This window comes from Cupressus sempervirens, chromosome 4 (genome assembly GCF_028749045.1).
Source record: "Cupressus sempervirens isolate cs-2001-9-10 chromosome 4, ASM2874904v1, whole genome shotgun sequence".
NCBI lineage: Eukaryota > Viridiplantae > Streptophyta > Pinopsida > Cupressales > Cupressaceae > Cupressus > Cupressus sempervirens.
The window spans coordinates 116850765-116872102 of record NC_143121.1 but is presented as its reverse complement, the minus strand read 5'-3'; positions in this window follow the sequence as shown (position 1 = coordinate 116872102).

Sequence of the window (21338 nt, the reverse complement as noted above, 5' to 3'; positions counted from 1 at the left end):
ATACTAGATAATGTTAGGATGACATTCTAGATGTTCACCTATATGTGGTAAAAGATAATTTAAAAGATTTAGCAAACCATGGAGCAACGAGGCTGACATAATCAAAGAATTTGATATAAAAGAATAAGCTTTTGGTTTAGCAATGTCTTACATTGTATTGTAATCATATAATGTTTCAACATGCACTTTTTATGATCATTATAGATGCAACTTTGATATTAGCACATAGAAGTATGGTTGTATGATAAGTTTTGAAGAAGGAACCAAAATGATAGATCATATATTGAAGAGGGATAGAAGCACGAGGTTGGGTCTCAAAACCAATGAAGTCCACAAATTGAGATCTTAATAATTTAGAAATGGGTGCCATTTCCAAAAAACATAGGCACCCATATTAAGCTCACATGCCCAATGAAAATTTTCAAAAGTAGCTACCCATTTTTAATTTTTCTTTTGAAAATGGGTGTCTATTTTTAAAAAATTTAAATTTGTATGGGGGAATTTAAAATGCATTTTTATGTTAATTTACTTTAGAAAAATATGTGCCTATTTTTTCAATTTCAAATAATGGGCACTCCTGTCTTACAACATGGGGCATGATTTTTTTCTGTCACCTTTGTTTTTGGTTTGGAATAGGCTTGGTGGGACCAACTCTATCCCTTCACCACTCAAGCGTTGGTTAAGGCATTGAACTGGAAATTATAATCTATTTTTCTATTTTTGTATTATTTTTTCTATCAAATGTAGTACCTAAAAGTAAAATAGTGAAGTTCACTAAAAATTTAATAAATTTTCTTAAATAAATTTATATGTCATCAATCTATGTACAATTCTTTTGAAGTTTTGAAAAAAAAATGAAAAAAGTAAAATTTTGGTCAAATTATGGTGTCCATAATCGACAAGTTTTGAAAAATAGTTTAGTTGCCAACTAAATATTAATAATAAAAAAAACTATTCAATAAAACATTAAGGAAAAATATTCTCATTAATCTTTGGTGTCGTGTGTAACATTTAAAAAATAATTTACACAAATTTATTTATTTGTGTGAAACTATGGTGTCCATATAGGAGTGTGGTATAGTCCTAAAATACACATTTGAAAGAAACATTTTTAAAAATCTATAACCAAACTTTCTTATTATCATATGTGTATACAAATAAATTATATATTCCAAATGTAGACTCTAAGCACAATAATTTGTATTATTGAAGTTTTTTGATATTCAATTTCTAAGTTCCTCAAATTTTGACATCAATTGACAAGGAATATAAAAAATAATAACATTTTTTTCCCCAAAAGTCAGAACCAATTTGCTGCACTTACCCAGATATCTACACTATATAAAGGTTTCTTTATCTATCTTTATTGATACAATTGTAAAGTTGTATTTTCATGTGTGAGCATTGAGCTCTTGTTGAAGTCTTTTGTATTGTTATAGTGACTCCTAAGATGGTTGAGGCTTCTAACAAGGCATACTCCTCTAACAATGAAAGTACACCATATAGTTGTAATAGACTCCTAATAGGGTCAATATCTTTCACAAGATACCTTTGATTAGTGGATCATTTTATGTCCACCATCCACACTAGAGGTTTCCTTTGGCCAGATTTTACCTAGCTAAGATATAATTGTGTTATGAGTTGCATTGTGTTATTCTTATCTTTACTTTTTAGTTGCATTATCTCTACAAGTTTAAATATTGCTAATAATATCCATACTTGGGCAAAATTTTATGAAACATTGATTCACCCTACCCCCCACCCCACCCTCCTCAATATTCCATATTTCTACCAATTGGTATTAGAGAGAGGTCACCCAAAAGAGCTCTAGAAACTTCAATAAGATCTCTATGGATATGGATTAATTACAAAACAATCTTGACGGAGATATTGATGAACTTGATAAAGTTACAAATAAAAAAAATAAACTAAAGATAAAACTTAAAGATGCACAAGATTTCATTAAAATTTTGAAAGAGAAGATTGAATTATCAAGATTGTAAGAGAAAGAGTCACATGACCATATCAAGGTGTTGTGTTTTTACACTATCAAGCAACAAAACACTTGATACCAAGATAATGAAGATCAATTTAGCCTAGGGAATAGCTACTTCTTATACTCAACTAAGATACCTTCAGATCTGGACCCAACTTCAGCAAAATCATAAAGATTTTCTAAGTTCTTTTTGCTCTACAAAACCAAGGTGGGTGCACCTGAGGAATAAAAAGATTCACAACTTGATATTGTCTTCACATTTCAATCGTTCAATGACACTCTATTGCAATATTCATCCCTTACAATAGGTTGGTCATAATTCTTCTCAAACTCACAAATAACTCTAGGTAATAGTAGCTAACTAGAACACATAAATTATATACAAACAAGCATTGAGAAGCTATGATTTTTTTCATACATTTAAAGTAAAAATTGATTTTGATTTTGATATTTTTTTTGATGCTGATCTATGATCTCTCCATATGAAAACTAAACTAATTGATAAGTGCCTTATCCATTGGGCTTCAGAGTCTATCCAACTATTTTGACCTAATTGATTGCATTACAATCAATATCATTAACAATTCTCCCTAAAACTTGTTCTTATGCATATCCTTATTTCTGGCTAGAAATCCTATCATATCACTAAATTATTTACTTAAACCATTGAATTAAAGAAATAATAAATTAACATACAACCTATCCTAGTTGCATTAAATTGAACAAGCTTTCCTCATACAATCTTAAAACAACTAGTCAATAATAATGCAGACAAGATTCAAAGAAAAAGATATGGTGACAGTTCATCTTTGTATTAATTCTCTTTGAAAATGATGTATCATTAAAATAGAACTCAAAAAAACTCAAGACAAGACAACATGATCCTAGAAAATTAATGTAATCTCAAAATTGTAGAGAAGATATGCTATAGAATTGGCGTCACGAATATTGGACCTAATAAAACTAGATAAAACTAAAAGTTATACAATAGTTCAGACCCTTTCTCTAGCCTTGGAATCTCACTTATATAGTGTGAGATGCAACAAGCTTCATGCTTAGAGAGTATTGATAGCTGTCCTTAAAACAAAATGACATTTACAAGGTTACTATCATAAAGACAAAAAAAAAGGTGAAACAAAATATTTTTCATCATGAATATTGTTTTGTGGGACCACTTCTATTGCACTTCTTTGTTGCTAAGGAATTTACAATTGGCTTTGTTGTGGTAGTCCTTCCTCAAAGTGTGTGACCATTGGACTTGCATGTGATGGGACTTATTCTAGTACTTGAAAGTTGAGCTAAACCTAGGGTTCTCCATCCATATCATCTTGTAGTGATAGGTTGATAGTTACATTTGATTGTCCTATTGTCAAGTCATCTATTTGAACATTTTTATTTGTCTCTGTAGTTGGTTGTGTTTATTTTTCTTCTTCTTCTCTTACTAATGTGTCAGTTATTTGAAAATTATATTCTTCCATTTCATCATCATCAGTTTCACCTAGGTCCAACTATTTTACATGTACAAATTCTTCTATCCACTTGTTAAAAATTGTGTCATCTAGCTGAATGAAATTCATAATCTCATGTTGTTTCTTCATCACATATTCTCCTAATTTATCAATTTCAATAAAATCTTTTCTCAAAGAATAATAAAATAGTTGCACTTTTACAACTTCTTCAGTTGTATTTTCACACCATGCATTTCCCTCCTTATTTATGACCCTATTCATCCCAAGCCATAATAGGTCATACAATTCTTGGGCTCATTCCTCTTTAATTTTCAATTTATCTTTTTCATCTAGGGCATCTGGGAAGATTTCAAAGTTTCTACTCTAATATTTGGCAATGTAGTTATGATTCTTCTTTGAAATGTAACTCTCTTATTATCAAAATTGGAGAGATCATTTGTCAAATCAAAAGTCCTTTCTATATGTTCACATGATAAATTGATAACTAAAAAATCTAGAAGAGTCACATCTTTATCTCCATTATTCCATTTACTAACAATTATTTTCAAAGCCTCCTCATTTTCTTTCATCTCATTCCACATGTTTATTACCTTTGTTAGTTATTCATAGAAAGTAGTCCAACCAATTTTATCTACTAAATACACAATTGCTTTCCTCAACTTGTCCTCATACTAAATATCCAGTTCCACATGCAATACCAAAATTTTTCTCTTTTCTTCTTCAAAATCCTTTGTAGTATAATACTATAAGAATTTTCCTTAGGGTAAAATTCACCCAAGACCAAGAAGCACAATAACTAGCACAAAAGACAAACAAAGTATGATTAGAATAACAATATGACATTCAATTACTTGTATAGTAAACTAGAAGTGCCTATATATAAAGGCCTCTATGATGAATCTAGAATGCCCAGGAGTTAGCAACATGATAATTCATACAACTAGGCACATGTCCACCAGGTGTGGTTATCCTCCATTAGTGTGATGATGAGAGGATAAGCCTACAAAGGTTTAGCATGTACAATTATGTTGTAGACACCATGTGCTAAAATAATAGTATGAACAACTATTTTGTCTACATGATGACTAAATTGTTCATGCAAACTCTAGTGTTCTCAACATGACAACTCATATGAGTAAACAAACTCCTAAGTGTATAACCTAAGAAATAATAAAATAATGCATTTATCCTAAGTAAACTTAAGTAAAGTGTAAATAATCATTATTTACACTAACACCCCCTTTAAGTGCAACTTAGGGGAATGCACTTAAGCTCACACAAGATACGATGAAATGCATAATGGGTCCTGGCTACTAGGCCATATTCTGTATTGAAGTACATAATACAATGCTATACAATGCAATGAAATCTCTTTGCAACTGGAGAAAGAGGGAAAACCTCATGGAAAAACCCTCCCCGAAAAAGAGAGATATGTACAATAGACAAGAGAAGGATCATGTAACCCCCTTGGTGAAAAATACCTCACCCCAAAGAGATCTTGCAAATGAATACACTTAACCTCTGTGAGGGTCTTGGTGAAGATGTCGGCTACCTACTGCTCAGTAGGACAATAATGTAGTACGATGACATGCTCATGGATCAGCTGTCTTATATAGTGCATATGAACCTCAATATGTTTGTTCCACTAATGCCAAACTAGATGTTTCAAAATTTCAATAGTACTATGTTTATCACAATGGATGATGGTGGGTCTGGGTAGATCAAATACAAACTCCTTCAATTTTTTTTGTAGCAAAATGACCTCTGTCAGTGTATTCATAGCGCCTCGATACTCAGCCTTAGTCGATGATAGAGCAATGCTATTTTTCTTTTTACTTTTCCAACAAATGGGGCCAAAACCAAGATGAAACACATATCCTGAAGTTGACTTGCGAGAATCAAGGTTCCCTACATAGTCTGAGTCTATATATCCCACTAACTAAAGATTGGTACCATCTGCATAGTGTATATCATGTGTATGTGTACCCTGTATATAGTGCAAGATATGTTTGGTTGCCTTCCAACGAAGTTCATGTGGCTCTTGCATGAAGTGAGAAACCATGCCAACTGTAAATAAAATATTAGAGCATGTATGTGTCAAGTAGATGCAACTTCCCACCAACTATCTATACAAGTTCGCATCAACAAGTGGAGAGGAACACTTTGTTTTTCACTTAACACCTAAAAGGAATGGGGTGGGTGTAACCTTGAAGTCACTCATGTGAAACCGAGCTAGAAGATCAAGAGCATACTTGAGCTATGATAGTATTATCCCTGATGAAGACTAATGTATCTCTATACCAAGGAAATAATGTAATAGTCCCAAGTTTTCCATCGAAAATCTATCCTGTAAGGTAGCCTTAATGTTGTTGATGATGGATGTACTACTTTGTGTAATGATCAAGTCATCCACATAAGGTACAAGGAGAAAATGTGATTCATCCCTTTGAAGAATGTAGACATTCAGATTAGAATCACATCTGATGAACCCTTTGGAGAGAAGGAAAGAATCCATCTTGGTGTTCCAAGCTTTGAGAGCTTGTTTAAGTCCATAGATAGACTTTTTTAGTTTGCAGACCAAGGTTGCATCCTGTATGAATCCCTGTGGCTGCTCCATATATATCTCCCTATATAGATCACCATTCAAAAATGTGCTGATCACATCCATCTAATGAACAACCCATCTCTACGCTACTACTATAGCTATGGTCAAATAAATGGAATTCATTTTTCCACCAGTGTAAAGGTCTTAGTGTAATCAATGCCTAATACTTGAGAGAAACCCTTTGAAACAAGGTGAGCCATATGTTTATCAACACTTCTATCCACTACAAACTTGATCCAATAGATCCACTTACATTGAACCAATTTTCTTCCCCTAGGAAGAGAGACTAAGTCCCATGTATCATTTCTTAGAAGAGAGTTATACTCTTCCTCCATTGCTCCATCCCATTCTGGAATACCAGACACTTCTTTAAATGATTGTAGCTTTGAAGCAACTATAGTATAAGCATGTGGGAGTCAATTGTGTTGTGACCTTGTCCTCCTTGTATCAGAAGGATTCCCTACCAATGGTCTCGTTGCATCTAGTGTCTTCTTGGCCCATCTAGGTCCTATAGAAGAAGATGTAGAAGTTGTATCCCCAACTTCAACTATTTGATGCCTTTTTTTTGGATGGGGATGAACATTTTCCAAGTCACTAGTTTCACTATCACTCTCTTCAATGATGAAGGAAGAAGGAGGAGTTGAAAACAAAAATATTTGACTTCTTTCTTCAAAATGGAAATTACTCTCATATAATATATCATGGGTCCTAGGATCCATTAACTTGTAGGTTTTATGTGAGTCTGCATAGCCAACAAAGATGCAAGGTTTGCTTTGAGCTTCTAGTGCCTTGCACTTTTGTGGAGGTATTCTTGCCCATGCAGAACAACCAAAGACTCTAAAGTTCTTAACTATAGGTTTCCTACTTGTCCATGCTTCAAAAGTAGTTATACCATCTAAAGCTTTGTGAGGATGTCTATTCTAGATATAGTTAGCACAATTCATCGCTTTCACCCAAAACACTTAATCAAGAGACTTGTTTAATAGAATGCAAGTGGTCATCTCTTGAGAGTTCTATTTTTCCTTTTAGAAATACCATTTTATTGTGGCATATATCATAGTGAATACTGAAGATCAATACCCTCTTGAGTGCAAAAGTCTATTAGTCTTGTGTTCACATACTCTACCCCATTATATGTTCAAAGAACTTTGATGAATTTCCTTGATTATTTTTCCACTTGAGCCTTGAAACTGAGAAATTTTTCATACACTTCACTCTTGTGTTCCATGAAGAAAACCCAAGTAAAGTGAGAGTAGTCATCTATGAAGGTGATTACATAGCGAGACTTGCCAAATGATGGCACTAGAAATGGTCCCACCACATCACTATGAATCAATTCAAGAACACATTGTGCTCTCCAAGATTTCCCCTTTTCATACAAATTTTGTGGATTTTTGCAAGTAAGAAACCTTAACAAACACCTTCTAAAAACTAAATTTGAGGTAGACCATTGATCATTTTATTGTTGCTAAGCTTCTGAAGATATGTGTAGTTGAGATGTCCAAATCTCTCATGCCACAATTTAATTTCTAGAGTTGAATGTAATAACAAGGCTTGTGCATTTGATGTTGGGACAAAGGAGGAGAAAGTGTAAAGCCTTGAATCATGATTGGCTTCACTAATTGCTATCACAGAGTTATCCTTAATGCTTTTCACTACCACTAAATTTGGAAGAAATTTTAGTTTATAACCACCTCCATAGTGAGTCATTTGGTAGACTGAAAGAAGATTAGAGGTAAGGTTAGGAACATATAGAATGTCCTTGAACATTCCATTTTTCATCTCAAATTTTCCTTTACCTTCAACTTCCACCTGAAAAGATATGTGGTACCTTAGAATGTGTCATGGAAGAAAAATCTTGCTTTGATGCACCCATATGATGTGTGGCACTTGAATCATTGACCCATTTGGCCTGACTAATAGTGTTTGTGAGAAAATCATGCCCTTTACCCTTAGAATCTAAGCATTAATTTTATTTGTCCTTATAAACATTAGGCACTGGAACATTGTGTTTCTTCATGATGTGCTTCAACTCATGAATCTCCTTGTGATAATATTGATGTTCTTCATGATACAACTTCTTTCAATAAGCACATTTTTTCTTCTCCTTATTAGTGTCCCCTTCTTGTCTGTATTTGAGGAAGACTTTCCTTGTTGATATGATGGTGGTGTTGTCTTTTTTGTATCCTCCTTTTTGTTATTCTTCCACTTCTTCATTTTGCCCTTTCCTTTATTTGAAGTTTGAGCAATTGAATTTTGAGAACCCTCATTATTAGCCACCAATGCCTTAGACTTAGACAACTTGAGAATTCCCATTGATTGAAACTTCTTTTCTTCATCATCAAAAGTGAGTTTTTGATAGGCAGCCCCTAATGTAGTCTTTGTGTTGTTGTAAGAAGAAACAAATGCGGAGTACTCAAATGGTAGCTTATTATGAATGAGATAGATTAAGTTGTCCTCTTTAATAGGACTACCACAATAATCAAGCTTTGTTCTTAATTCATTGATCTTAATGATAAAATCTTGTATAGAATCAAATGTCTTAGGATCTAGGGAGACAAGCTCATCTTCAATTTTGTAAACATCCTCTTCTCCCAGTTTACCATATAGGCTTTTGAGGGCATCCCATTCTTCCTTGGATGTCTTATACTTCTTGAGATGATAGAAGATTTTGTCTTCAACTCCCAACATAATATCACAAAGGGCTTTCCTATCTACCATTTCCCAAGTAGTAATTTCACTTTTTGATATTGATCACTTGCTGGTTTAGGAAGGGTACCATCACCATATTGATAAACTTCATTAGGCATTAATTGATACCAAATTTTAATTGACCATGTAGCATAGTTATGTGGTGTTAATTTTGGAAACTTAAGATTTCCCACGATGCAATAAATGAAAGATAATAGCAGAAAAAGAGGAACACAACACCGAGAGACACCGCCCCTTTCACTTAATCAAAAACCCTCAAAATGAAAGATTTTTGCACTTTATACTTAGTGTGATTACAATAACCACTTTCCAATTTGGGCCTTTGTGGTCTTTTGATTTACAATTTACAACCTCCTTTTAGAGTTCAAAACTAGAATTATACAATGTACAACACTTTTGAAGCAATACAAAGCAAATAAACGACCTATTTCTGAAAGTGATATTTTTGTCCATGCAAGCCTATAATCTAATTGTAGATTTGGAAAGTAGGAAAAAACTAATGCACTTTCAAAAAAAATAGAATATGATTTTGAGTCGAGATAAGCCTGTACTAAGCATTTGAAGTTGTAAAATGCAAGATTAGATAGTTAGAGTCACCAAAAATTGAATTTTTTTGACAAATATATCCACCAAAACTAGAAAATGAATAGACCACTAAAAATTTTAGGAAGTTCTACCCGAAATCAAAAAAATTGCACCTGATTTAGAGATCGGATGACTAAGATATGGCCTCTAAAATTTGGACTGTCAAATCAAAGATGAATCTACAGACGGGTTTGATCAAAAAAACACGAGGCTAAATTTGATGGTTAAATGATCATCATAGTAGTTCAAATTTTATTTGAAATGAAAATCATATGGCCATCAATTTTAAACTAGCAAAATGATGACGTTAGCAAAAACTCGGCCCCCTAGGTGATGTCACTACTAATGTCAGTAGTGTATAATCATGTACAAACTAGGATAATGTGTCTAGTTGACTTAACAATACATAAGTGCTTATGTGGTATGTTGATGAAGGATGCTGAGTTGGCAATTTTCTAACATGGAGGGTAACAGGCGGCTATTAACATGTTGAGAAGACCTACATGGCAGGTTGGTGATGTGTGTGCCTACATGGCTATTGCTAAGGTATCCACTATACACGTGGAGGAGGGTGGTGTCATGTGGTAGATTGAGAGTGGTCCATAGCATGGCGTATTCACTGTGTAATGTGCAAACACCCTACAGGTGTTTTAAATTGAAATGCTCGTGGGTTGTTTACAAAGCAAGCCACTAGAGTAGTGTGTTACTAGCTGGGGAGTGCAATTCAACCATCGAGGGTAAACCTTGCTGGATTAATTAGTGCACTAGAATATTGATGAAGCCCACTAGATATGGAAGGAATATTCTGCCTACAGTGGCTAGGGTTTGACTGCCTAGTTCCTACAAAAAGATTTCTCTGTAGGCCCTACTTGATAATTTTTTTTCTTTGAAAAATATAGAAACTTCACAATAATGGTAGAGAAAAATTAATTACAAATTAAAAAATAAAATAAATTTTAGATCTAATAGATCATACTAGATTTTCAAATTGAGGCCTTCAGGTGCTAGTTTGGAAAAAAAAAATCCTCAAATTTGACTATAGCCTAGCATAGCCAAATTTATAGTCAATTTTCATCAAATAAATGCTCTAAATGCAATGGTGAGGTCCTCTTTGCCTCTAGATGCTCCCAATATCTATAGATTCTTAGATTTGAGTCAAGGTGTCCTCAGAGAGGTGAAGCAAGATCAATTTTTGATAGCTATGAAATGATGCCTCTATGGCTCTGATACCATGTAAGAATTTTCCTTAGGGAAAAATTCACCCAAGAGGAAGAAGCACAATAACTGGCACAAAAGACCAATAGAGTATGATTAGAATAACAATATAATATTCAATTCATTGTATAGTACACTAGAGGTGCCTATATATAAAGTCCTCTATGATGCATCTAGAATGCCTAGGAGTTAGCAACATGATAAGTCAGACAACTAGGCACATGTCCACCATGTTGTAAATGTTCAATACTAGCTAGGTTACTAAGAGGGGAGGGGTGAATAAGTAACCTCAAAAACTTTATCAAATTTAGATCTTAATTGCAATAATCAAATTATCATTTAATTCATTAAATTAGATCTAACTACATGCATGAGAAACTAAAAACATAAAACATTCATAACAATTGAACACAATAATTTGGTGACCTAAAAACCTTCCAAATAGAAAGTAAAACTGGGGTGGGGATGATACCCACAAAAATTTAATATTGCAACATAAAGTAGGCCTATTAATGCTTACAATGATTGCTTCTAATTATCTACCCTATTGGGAGCGAATTAGGACTGCTAGGTCCACCTTTTTAGAGGTTTTAGAAACACACAATGAAATAAGCACTTAGTAAAGAGATTTGAGAAAAGACTATTAAGTCTACCTTGTTAAAGGATTTGGACTTGTTCAACTATTAGGATGAAACAGTAGATCTCTAACTTACAACTCAATTGCTAATAGAGATTCTTTGAAGTACTGATCATCTTTTGTGATGGATATGAGTCTACTGCTCCTTTATTGATATGGCCTTACAATACACTTTGTCTACTATTGATTCGCATTCACATGCTTCTATTTCACTTTACTACCACACTTGGATATGATACAATACATTACATATATATCAATCCAATTTACATAATCACAAAGTTGGCCAATATACAAGTTAACACCAATATTACAAAGTTAGCTCATATGTAGATACTCAGGTTCTGAAGACTAACTTGGTGTCCACTGTCATTACTCAACATCATCATGCACTTGGTAGAAGTGGAAGCTTAGTCCATACAAATCACTTTATTGTAGTCTCGAACTCGGTATACACTAGTGAGTCAGTAGATACTATGTAACTCGATAAAAGCTAAATTACTCATTTAGCATGACTGCACTCAAAAAATACTAATCATCATATAGCTCAGTTAACACTATCTTCACTTTACATGAATTGCTAGCTCTATAGAAACTACAAAGCTTTGTAACCACTAAAATGCTCGGGTTGAAATACTGGACTTCACACTAACTGAATTCACTTGGTAACCATTGGAATGCTCAGAAGGAACTATAGTGCTCGTTGGCTACTGAATTACATGGAAAACACTGTAGATTGTTCAATAAGCTTGTTATCCATAAAAAAATTGATTGAATGTCAACAATCTCCCCCTTTGGCATTAGTGAAAAAAACACTTACTAGCCAAAACTTATATACATCACAATATGGTACTGGCTTGGTATGGTATACTATGTTTGAGATTTTTCAAAATTTGTCTTTTTAAGTATATACTATATCTACAAAATTCTTTACTATATACACTTTCTTCCTTTGCATGATCCTCCCCCATACAATATACATAGTATAACAAGTATCTCTCACTATACATAATAAGTGTCTCTCCCCATATATAGCATACTAACTGTCTCCCCCCCTTTTTGACAATAATGCCAAATATTTATTCAAAACTTATTTACACAGAGAAACCAATATGACAAAGAAAATTAGAATGTACCTTGAGAATAAGTGCTAATGTCTTATCCCAATTTTCTTGCAAAACTTTTAATGTATGTAGAGCAACTTGCACTTCTGTAGATAGTTGTATCATGTGATCTACAATGGAGAAGTTATTATCATGGATCAATGTTTTTGAATAAGCAATATGCTTCTACATTGTATCCATGATGGGAAGGATAATATTCTAAATATCTATTAGTGTAGACTAGATCCTTGTTTCTTCTCTCAACAACTTTGCCTACATATCTAACAATAATATGATCTTCATATGATTTGAAAAGTTTGAACTAGGGTCAAGTTGCAACTATTGTTCACTAGCCTTCAAATCTTAATCAATCTTTGTTAGTTTGCTCTTTATTTCCTTTGTGAACTTAGTAACATGACACAACTTTCAAAAAAGTGATATTACATTTGTGCAAGAGGTTTCAAAATTGGTCAGAATTGAGGAAACCTCTAGTTGTTAGATAGCTATTTGTTGAGTAATGTGCTCAAGCACTTTATTATCAAATTTCTTTTCTACTTTCTCAATCAATTTATCTTGACCACTAGAATCCTCATTAAACTTTTTGACTATCTCCTCTAATTGCAACAAAATGTGTTGAGAAGTATCAATTTCAACACCGATCGCCTCAGTCAAAATATTCTTGGCATCATCTATGATTTTGTGTTCTCTATCTCTCTTCTCTCTCAATTTCTTTTGCTTTACCTTCTTTTGGAGGAGTTGACCAGCAATATGCATTTGATCCTTAGTGATATTATCAAAACCCTATTTGGGAATTTTAATCTCCTCATCTAGGTCTATATCCTCCTCTATCTCCTTTCCTCTACTCAAATTTTTTGTACTTAGTTGAGCCTTAGGTTCAACTATCCTTGTACTCAATGCCCTTGAATTCGGTATGGAAACAATAATAGATATAGTAAGACTATCAGTAAAAATTGATAGTGTGCCAAAAAATGGAATACTAACTGGTATGCTTACTAAATCCAAAATTGAAGTACTTACAGAAGTATCCAAAACTGAAGTACTTGAAATTGAAGTACTTATTGCCAAAGAGCTCAAAATTGTAGAAGCCATTGAACTCATGCTTGATGACTTAGTATCTAATGAAGAGGGAGGTTGCAACTCAGTAGATGAAGTGGTAGATACTTCTATCAATGACGTGCTGAGCTATGAGGGAGCAAAGAGTGATCAGGCATTTGTTGTACATGTAGTTGTCACAATCAAACTTGTTGAAGCTATCTCTGAGCTTGATAAGGCTGCTCAGTTACTTGGAGAGTGAGGAAGTGAGGCAATGATTGTGGCTACTATTGGAATTATAGATGTAGTAACTAAGAGGGGGGGGGGGGGGGCGGGTTGAATTAGTTACTACAAAAAAAAATCCATAGATTCCTTAGATGTGTTAAAGAACTAGTTGCTATTGCTACTCAGTAAACACTATAAAAATGTTGTAACTTGGTAGATTTACTTGTTACTGATCTTCAAGCATTCATAATTATTAACATGCATGCAAAAGTAAATAACATGAACACCAGAGACACTAGATTTAATGTGGAAACCCAATATGAGAAAAACCACCAAGGAACTAGCTACCAATTTTCACTCTTCTAAAGTGAGCCCTGTTAGGAGCCAACTCAGTTAAAGGTTAAAAAACATATGGTTAGGTGTGATCCTAGTAGAGGATTTAATCACCTTGTTAAGAGTGGCCTTGCTAGAGGTCTTTAGAACAATTCAACAGGACTGTCATCTTATTAGATGATTTACAAAATGGCTACTAAACCAACTCTGTTAAGAGATTTTGAAGTCACTGCTGCAATGGTTAGAAAGTAACAATGAATTAACCTTAATATGATGCAATTGAATTTTTTGATTATAGATCTCTATTCTTCAACAATAGATCCTCCTTGATCAAATATAGCTTTGTTTCTCCTCAATGATCTCTAATCATCCTTCAAAATTCGCTCTCACAATAATCAGTCCTTCTTAGCATTCATTCACATCAAATCCATCACACACTTAGAATTCACAACTTGACCTCTTATATAAACCATTCAGATTATCAAGTTAGCTTATTCACAAGTTACATTTACCAATAACCCATACATCAGTCAGCTACAAATATTACATTAAACAAATAAACTTTATTTCAAAAAACAATGAAATCCTTCATTGGCTAACCCTACTCAGTAAGCACTGCTCTAGAAATAATTTCTTGAGTTAACCATCTCAACTTAGTTAATACTGCAATTTCTGTGAAATCCTTTGGCTACCAAGTGAACTTGATAGGAACTAAATTTCCTTCACTAACCATGAGAGCTTGGTAAGAACTATCTCTACCATATTTCACTTTGATTACTAAGTAAGCTTGACAAACACTGAATTGCCTTGCTTAACCTTGAAAGCTTGGTAACAACTATTTGCACAAGGTAAAGCCTGAGAATGCTTGGTATACATTGTAGACCTTCTTTGCTAACCTTTTGAGCTTGGTAGACTCTATCTTTTACCTTGCTAACCAACTAAGCTAGATAGACTTTGACTAATAAATAATATGATATTTGTGTAACATTAAAGACAACACAATATTGAACAATTGTATCCAACAATCTCCCTCTTTGGCATTGATGGCAACACAACATGTCATGGCAGAATGAAATTTCAAAATAACTCTTCACTGACTAAATGCTTCACCTTCTTACATTTCATTCCACAAAACTCCTGGAAAATAGTAATCTCTCCCTCTTACATAAGCTTTCTCTTTTACTTGCAAATTTCAGAAATATATGATAGTAAACTCTCCCTCTTTGATAGCACATGCCAAAGACAATCACAACTTCAAGTGAAATTCAATATACCTTAATTACTAATTTATATGCAATGTCTTCATTTCTTTATTGCATCAATTGATAGATCTCCAATTCTATCCTTGTTGATGCATCACTAAAACTATATTTTAGTGAGCTTCAGATAGGGGAATGACCCCTAACTTACCTCTTAGATACAAAATGCACCCTTAGGTAAAGGCTTTGTGAATATGTCAGCAATTTGTTCTTTTGTATGGACATATTCCAATCTGATCTCCTTATCCTATACCAATTCTCTAACAAAGTGATACTTTATAGCAATATGCTTGGATTTTGAATGAATCACTGGATTCTTGGATATGTTAATTGCACTTGTATTTTCATAAAACATAACAATAGGATCTTTGATTTCTTCCTTCATACCTTCTAATAAATGTTTGAACCAAACAATGTTTGAATAGTTTACTGCTACAACAATATATTCAACCTCTGCAGTGGACTAGGATGTACAGTTTTACTTTTGACTTGTCCAAGAAACCAACCTTTTTCCAAGAAAGAAAGCTCCTCCACTTGTACTTTTTCTATCATCAATGTTCCCTACCCAATCCTCATTAGTAAACACTTTTAGATCCAAATTTCCTCCAAGTTTATACCATAATCCATAATCTTTAGTTCCTTTTAAATATCACATGATCCTTTTGATTGCCATCATGTGATTTTCCTTTGATTTTTCTAAAAATCTAGCTACAATAACAACTGCAAGACCAATGTTTGGTCTTGTATGCACTACATATTGCAACTTTCCAATCATAGATCTAGACAATGCTTGATCCACTTCCTTTAATTCATCATTCTTGGTAAGTTTCAATCTAGTACACATAGGAGTCCCAACTGGTTTTTAGTCTTCCATACCAAACTTTTTTAGTATCTCCTTGATGTATTTAGATTGAGTGATGTAGATTCCATTCTTATTCTGCTAAATTTGAAGACCAATAAAAAATTTGATCTCACCAAACATTGACATTTCAAATTCCTTGCTCATTTATTCTAAAAATTCGTTGAAAAGATCACCATTTCCTGTGAACAAAGTATCATCTACAAATATTTCTTCCAAAACAATATTATTATCTAGTTCTTCCTTGATATACAAACTACTATTATCATTAGTTCTTTGAAAACCAATCTGAATAAGATAGTTGTGTAGTCTTTCATAACATGCTCTCAGGGCTTGTTTTATCCCATACAATGCTTTATGCAATTTGTAGACCATGCCCTTCTTGTCTAGATCAACAAAACCTTCAAGCTATTCAATGTAAACCAGTTCATTAAGTATACCATTAAGAAATGCTGACTTGACATCCATTTGATAAACTTTGAATCCTTTGTATGTAGCATAAGCAAGTAAGGTTTTGACAGCTTCCAATCTTGCAACAGGAGCAAAAGTCTCTCCATAGTCTACACCTTCTTCTTGAGAGTATCCTTTGCATACCAGTTTAACTTTGTTTCTTGATACCTTACCATCTTCATTAAACTTGTTTATGAATACCCACTTAGTTCCAATCACATTTTTGTCTTTAGGCCTCAGTAGAAGTGTTCATGTCTTATTTTTCTCTATCTATTCTATCTCTTCATTCATAGCTTCAATCCAACTATCATTTTTTAATGCATCTTTGACATTTCTTGGTTCAAAATCAACAAGTAAACAAGTGCCTTTCAACTTACTTCTTGTCATAGTTCCTTCAAATTTATCTCCAATGATCTAATCTGGTGCATGATGCCTCCTAACATACTTGCCTAATATAGGTTCCTTTCCTTTTGAATGCTTTGCATTTTCATCCTCTTGCTCTTTACCGTCAAGTTCTAGTTGCTCGGGCTTGGTAGCTATTGGTTCAGTAGCTTCTATTTACATCTTGGGTCCTTCAAACTCGGTAGGTATTGGCTCAGTTTCAACTTCCTGCAAATTGATTACTGAAGAATCGAGAGTTGAAGATTCCTGATTGATAGGTGTAATTGGTACTATATTAGGTTCAATGTAAAAAAGCTCCTATAATCTTTTGGTTCCCTTTTGTTTTCTTCTTCAGTTCTTTTTGCAAACTCATCAACTTTCACATGTGCACTTTCTATTACTTTGTGAGTAGATAAATTCAAACATCTATATGCTTTACTTTTGCAAGAATATCCCAAAAATATTCTTTCATCACCATTTACATAAAATTTACATTTTCTAGATTCTTTCAAAATATAACATTTGCTTCCAAATACTTTTAGGTAACTTACATTTGGTTTGTAGCCATACCATAACTCATAGGGGGTTTTGAATGAGTCCTTCTTGAGTTGTACTTTTTTTAAGATATGAACTGCAGTGCTAATAGCTTCCTTCCAGTATTTGATAGCAATGCCCTTTTCAGTTATTATGGTTCTTGCATAGTCCATGATAGATATGTTCCTTCTTTTAGCTATTCCATTTTGTTCAAGAGTGCTAGGTGTTGAAACCTGTCTTTTGATTCCCTTTTCAATGCAAAAGTTATTGAGCTCATGTAAAATGAATTCACCAGCTCTATTTGACCTCAAATATTTTAGTCTTTTTTGTGTTTCCTTTTCTACTCTAGCCAAATACCATTTGAACTTTTCAAATGCTTTTGATTTCTCTCTTCGGTACATGATAGTCATCATTCTTGAGTAATCATCGACAAAAAGAATGAAGAACTTTTCACCAATATAGCTTTCAATTCCAATAGATCCACATAAATCAGTATGCACAATTTCTAAAACTTCTTTAGACTGATAGTTTTTACTTTTAAAGCTAGTCTTTCCCATCTTACCTATTTGACAATTCTTGCATAGACCAACCTTAGGTTTCTTTATGTTAGGAATGCCTCTTACTTTTCTAAATTTACTTATTTTCACCAAGTTATCAAAGTTTACATGACATAACATCCTTTGTCATAACCAACTTTCTTCAACTTGAGCAATAAAACATGAACATTCACCAAGTTCAAGATAAAACAAGTTACCTTTAGTTTGAGTGCTTGATCTAATCATCTTTCCTTTGCCATCTAGCAGTCTTGCTTTTCCATGCATGAATTCCACTTTGAATCCATTATTGAGTAGTTGTGCCACACTTAATAGATTATGTTTTAATCCTTCTAGCCAATATGCATGATCACATACAAGTTCTTTGGTTAGAGAAATTCTTCCTTTTCCTTTTATGCAACAAGGTTCATTATTGTCGAACCTCACACTACCACCATCATAATCTTCAAAATGCTCAAACTTAGGTTTATCACCAGTCATGTGATGAGAACAACCACTATCTATAATCTATGTATCATTTTTGCCTACATGAGAAATAAGTTTCATTTCCTCATCATTATCGGATTCATCCTTTACAACAATGTAGACAATTTCATCTTCTTCTTCATCATGAAAATCATTAGAATCTTTAGGCATGAAACATGTTTTCTTACCTTTATCCTTGAATGATTTGAAGTCTTTCTTGCCATTACACTTGTGACCTTTCTTCTCAACCTTGTTCTATTTATTTGGGCACCTAGTAGTAATATGTCAAATTACTTCACAAGAAAAACAAATTAGAGGAACCTTACCTTTGTATTTTCCTTTCCCTCTTGAATATTTCCTTGTTATCAGAGCTTCAACCACCTCAAGATCACTGTCTGAACTTTATTCTGATTCTTCAGCACTATCTGACTAGGAATCCTTTATCTTCTTGCCTTTCTCCTTGAGTGAAATCTTGGCTTCAAATGCTGATTAAACATTCTTGATAGTTGAAACATAATTATCATAGTTATCTAGCTCAAATGTAGTCAATCTTCCAACTATGGCCTCTAAATTCATCTTATGATTTGCTTCACATCTTCTTTCATGAATTCTAGAAAATTTGATTGCATAAATAGGAAGTAGAGTTCTAAGAACTTTACTTATAATTGTTTCCTCTTTGATATCTCCTACAGATGCTTTGATGGCACTAACACATGCTTTAACTCTTTCAACATATTTTGCAATGTTTTCATCTTCTCTCATCCTCATTTGATCAAATTGACCTCTCAAAATTTTTGCTTTGGCTCTTCTCACATCATCATGACTTGCATAGACCTCTTTTATCTTGTTCCACATTTCAAAGGAAATTTTGCAATCCTTGATGTCATCAAATTCTTCATAACTTAGGGTAGATGCAATATCTATCATCATGTTGTTGTGAGTCTTCTTTTTAGCAATATCATTGACAAATAAAGTACAAGTAGGTTCTACATATTTTTCATCAAGGTACTTCAACCGTGTATCACCAATAGAAGCTAGATGAATTCTCATCAAACCCTACCATGATGAGAAGTTGTCCCTATTAAGTCTTGGAATTTCTCTTTTATAAGACATCTTGATCTTTGGCTTAGATCCCTGAAATCTTTTCTTGCAAGCACCAAAAGCTCTAATACCAATCGTTAGAATTATAGATGGAGTAACTAAGAGAGGGGGGTGGGGGGGTTGGTTTGGGGGTGAATCAGTTACCATGAAAACAAATCAAAAAATTCCTTAGATGTCTTAAATAACTAGTTACTGTTGATACTCAATAAACACTATTAAAATGTTGTAACTCGATAGATTTACTTGTTACTGATCTTCCAACATTCATAATTATTAACATGCATGCAAAAGTAAATAAAATGAACACAAGACACACCTGATTTAATGTAAACCCCAATATGGGAAAAACTACCAAGTAACTAGCTACCAATTTTCACTCTTCTAAAATGAGCCTTGTTAGGAGCCAACCCGGTTAGAGGTTACAAAACACACTGTTAGGTGTGACCCTGTTAGAGGATTTAATGACCCTATTAAGAGTGGATTTGCTAGAGGTCTTTAGAACAATTCAACTGATCTGTCACCTTGTTAGAGAATTTACAAAATGGCTACTAAACCAACTATGTTAAGAGATTTTGAAGTCACTACTAAAATGGTTAGAAAGTAACAATGAATTGAGTTGAATACGATGCAACTAAATTTTCTGATTACAGATCAATATTCTCCACCAATAGAACCTCCTTGATCAAATATAGCTTTGTTGCTCCTCAATGATTTCTAATCATCCTTCAAAATTCACTCTCACAATAATCAGTCCTTGTTCGTATTCATTCACATCAAATCCATCACACTTAGAAGTTGCAACTTGACCTCTTATATATACCGTTAATATTATGAAGTTAGCTTATTTACAAGTTAAATTTACCAATAAACCATACATAAATCTTCTACAAATATTACAATAAACAAATAAACTTTATTTCACAAAACAATGAAATCTTTTATTGGCTGACCCTACTCAGTAAGCACTGCTCTAGAAATAATTTCCTGAGTTAACCATCTCAGAAATTGGTATTTTTTTTCCTGCCAAACCTTTTCTATCAAATCTACATATTTTTTAAACAAATTACATATTCTTGAAGACGAATCTCTCCTCTACAGGTAAAAATAACGTTTTCATTTTTTGAACATGATTTACTATGTTTACCCTCTTTTTGAATAGACATCTTGCTGAATATTAAAACTTGTAATATTTTATAAATGTTAAATATTTTAAATAATCAAAATAATACAAATTTTATATGACCACAATCTTGACTCCAAGATCTACAAAAGGGCATTTTTAGTTTTTGAAAAAACTTCAATATGGATGGAAAGATTACTATTCAAAGTGAATAAAAAATTTAGAAATTGCATCTTTTTCTTGTGTGGCTACCACTTAGGATGCCACATAGGCAGTTATGGCCAAAAGGGTTTCAACCATAACCCCTAACAGCCCAAAAAACTACTAGCAGTTACATTGGTGGTTTCATATATAAAATAATTAGATTTTAATTTTAATTTATAATTTAAATTATGCACAGTGAATTTTGAAATTTAAAGGATCATTTTCAAAAATAAATATTTTTTGAAGTCATGTTTATCAATTGTTTCCTGGAGTTTAATGACAATTAGAAAGGATCATCAATAAGGTATTTTTTTCACCTAGTTATTTTATGTACTCTATATTGAAGTATTGAAATATATTTCTAGTGGAATCTAAATTAAAATATTTTCGTATAGGTTAAAGTATTGAACGGGTAATAAAAAGGCTGGATCAAGGAAATATGATAGAATAAGAGATGACAAAATGAAAGGTCATACAA